The sequence below is a fragment of the Panthera uncia genome, assembly GCF_023721935.1.
Source record: "Panthera uncia isolate 11264 chromosome B2 unlocalized genomic scaffold, Puncia_PCG_1.0 HiC_scaffold_24, whole genome shotgun sequence".
NCBI classification, from domain to species: domain Eukaryota; kingdom Metazoa; phylum Chordata; class Mammalia; order Carnivora; family Felidae; genus Panthera; species Panthera uncia.
In genome coordinates, this window is record NW_026057580.1 from 87806462 (window position 1) to 87809889 (window position 3428).

General features: G+C 38.5%; 1 non-coding gene across 1 annotated transcript; it reads right to left on the reverse strand.

The window, feature by feature from the left end:
• Positions 1-269: 269 nt before the first annotated feature.
• On the reverse strand, positions 270-376 carry LOC125939278 (U6 spliceosomal RNA). Its single transcript, XR_007463016.1, has one exon. It is a non-coding gene; the product is annotated as a U6 spliceosomal RNA (small nuclear RNA).
• Positions 377-3428: the final 3052 nt, after the last annotated feature.

Consider the following 3428-nt stretch of genomic DNA (forward strand, 5'->3'; position numbering starts at 1 on the left):
GCTTGTCTTTGATGATTTTTGTGACTTCCGGTCATGTAAAAACCGTAGATTTGAACACGTTTCCAATTTTGTCATTATGACAGTTGCACATGTCAAAGTAAGAGAACAAAACATATTTTTTAGAGTGTCTTAGCTTGATTTATAACTTAAATATTAGGACATATGGTATGTTGGCCTTCAATTTTACTTTTGTTTTTTTTAGTTCTATAGGCATTAAGTAGTTTACCAATTGGTACAAATCAGATTTTTTAATATGCAGAAAACATGAAAAAAACGTGGAATGCTTCACAAATTTGTGTGTCATCCTTGTGCACGAGCCATGCTAATATTCTCTGTACCATTACAATTTTAGTATATGTTCTGCTTAAGTGAGCACTCTGATTTAACTCTTAATTTGTGTCCTGCAACCCTTACTCCTGGGTCTGTCTGAACACACTTGACCCAGCACTATCCAAGCGACCAGGGTTAGGTGACCTGGCTTCCTAGTGGTGACATTTCAACAAGGAAAGGAAGTAATGTCGTGTTAGCCTGAAAATATCTTAACTATTCACTCAGAAAATATTGTCACATGCCTTTGGTTCTGGTGATGTAGTTTCCTTTCTAAAGAGGATTTTCTTTTCCTGAAGAGAATCAGTCATTTTTATGTTCTGTATCTTACAAAGTTTTTTCACTGAGATTTTCATCCCAGGAGTTCTGGTATAGAACACATGCAGAACAAATTTGGGTCTTGTGCAGAGAAACACGTAGGAAAATCTTCATTTTTAAAGGTCACTGTTTGCTGTCCACAACACTTTATAATAACTGCACTCCCCATTTAGTGGGACTTCAGAAATATTGTTTATGAATTATGTGTGGAGATAATAAAATATGATGTCAAATTCGTCCATTTGCTTGTATACACACACCATAACAAACGTATATAATATATATGTTCATAATGAATTTACCTCTGTAAATAAATGACAATAAGGAGAGAAGAGATGCGTAACAAAATGTGTTAAATCTACATTGGGAGCTGATGTAGTGCCCAGGAAAAATTTTCCTAATTTTTTTATGTTTATTTATTTTTGAGAGAGAGAGAGTGAGAGAGAGAGCGTGGGCGTGCGCGCAATCACACACACACACACACACACACACACACACACACACAAGTGGGGGAGGGGCAGAGATAGATGGAGACACAGAATCTGAAGCAGGCCCCAGGCCCTGAGGTGTCAGCACAGAGCCCGAGGTGGGACTGGAATCCATGAACTGTGAGATCATGACCTGAGCCAAAGTCGGATGCTCAACCAACTGAGCCACCCAGGTGCCCCCTGAATTTTACTATAATAGAAAGTAAAAGCCATCTATTAGTTGCCCACAGTAGAGAGAAGATAGTGGTTTGTCCTCAAGTACAAATGACGAAGAGGGGACCCCACCTTGAAGGAAGAGTCCCACAGCTAGGGTGGGTAGTCTGTGCTTCCTGCTACTCCTTTTTATTTTACTAATCTCTTAATGAGTCATCCTCCAGGATGCCTCCCCACTAACAAGGGACCCGAGCTTCCAAATTCCAGGATGGGAGCCCCTACCTTCTCCTTTTCTTGGAGGTCCAGAACTATATGGACCTGTGTTGCTGCCTGATTTTGTTTCTTGTTATTTCTTAACTAGTTTTGGGATAAAGCTTTAGGCTTCTCTTCTGAAGGAAAGTTAAGGAATCTTGAGTAGCTCTTTGAAGAAACCAAGCTCAAAAAGCCCTGCCCTTGAAACCATAACTTTGAACATATCACTGCTAAAGATTCTGTTTATTCTTAACATGCTTGGAAACATAGGATAAACTACTTAGAAAATGAAAAACTTGAATAAAGAGCATAATACGGCTTTAAAAGTACATCAGCTTTTTCATACATGTGTTGTATGAAGTGTATTATGACAGTAAAGTAAATGAAGGCTGGTTTCTGATAAACTTAGTAGCATTAGATGTATTTATAACATACAACACTTTTTAAATGTGGTTTAAAATTAATTATATTTTGAGGAAAATTAGGCAGTTTACATCATTGGGAGATAATTATAGACACCCTCCTTTAAGCGTCTTGTAAACCAGACTACTGATTTCCAGGATGCCGTAATCTGTGTAATAGAACATCATCTGTTCTACTTCACTATTGTCTTCGTATTTCTTTTTTTTTTTTTTTCTTAAAGTTTATTTATTTTTGAGACAGAGAGACAGAGCATGAACGGGGGAGGGGCACAGGGAGAGGGAGACAGAGAATCAGAAGCAGGCTCCAGGCTCTGAGCCATCAGCCCAGAGCCCGATGTGGGGCTCAAACTTACGGACCTCGAGATCGTGACCTGAGCTGAAGTTGGACGCTTAACTGACTGAGCCACCCAGGCGTCCCGTGTCTTCGTATTTCTTTTGTTTGTTTATTTCATAAAGCCCTTTGGACTGGAAACCTCACTGTAGAATTGTCAAAGTGAAAATGAGATCTTTAAATATTTGTTACTGTTATGATTTTTTCTTATTATAAAATTAGAATCATACATAAAAATGAAAGTCAATATCTATTTACATTATTTCCTCCTCTTCTAGTTTCAGCCTAAGCCTCTATTGTCTCTATGTCTTGTCTCCTTTGCTCTTAAACTGTACTATACAGTCTTTTGTTTTCTGATTCTCAAATATATTTGTCTTTCTTGGGCAGATAAATTTATCTGTCCCAAACTATTTTGTAGGCATTTCTATTTATTTCTTTTTTTCAACTTGGCTTGCTTCTCACATTCAAACTCTTCTACAAGGGTCCCTTACTTTCTAGTTTCCTCATGTTGATGAAAATCTACATCATAATTGCTTTATATATTTGATTATTGGGCCCTTCTGCCAATTTTATCCCTTCCACTCCTTGCCTCTTCACTCTTGTAATCAATATGTTTTTAAGTTTCTTTATTTATTTTGAGAGAGAGAGAGAGCAGGGGAGGGGCAGAGAGAGGGGAGAGACAGAGAATCCCAAGCAAGCTCCACACTGTTAGCATGGAGCGCAATGCAGGCTCGAACCCATGAACTGCCAGATCATGACCTAAGCCAAAATCAAGAGTCAGACGCTTAACTGATAGAGCCATCCAGACACCCCTATGTGTTTTAATTCATAACTTAAACGTGGCTATCAAAGGTAATTAATCTGCTGGACCATTTGACTACCTAGCCTGGTTCTTTTCCTCATTATCTACTCAAAACAACCACAGATTCGAAAAACGAGGGGCTCCCAACCAAAGGAAACTGTGCTCTGTCTCTGCTTAACTTAAAACTATTAATAGTCAACAAAAAATACTTCATCACGTTTTTCTCACTGCATGTGTAGATTGGTCTCCCCAGTCTTCAAATTTTGTCCTCTCCTTTCTCCAAAGAGTTGTCTTCACTTGGAAAAAATCATACTCGTCTCAGACCATTGTCTTCC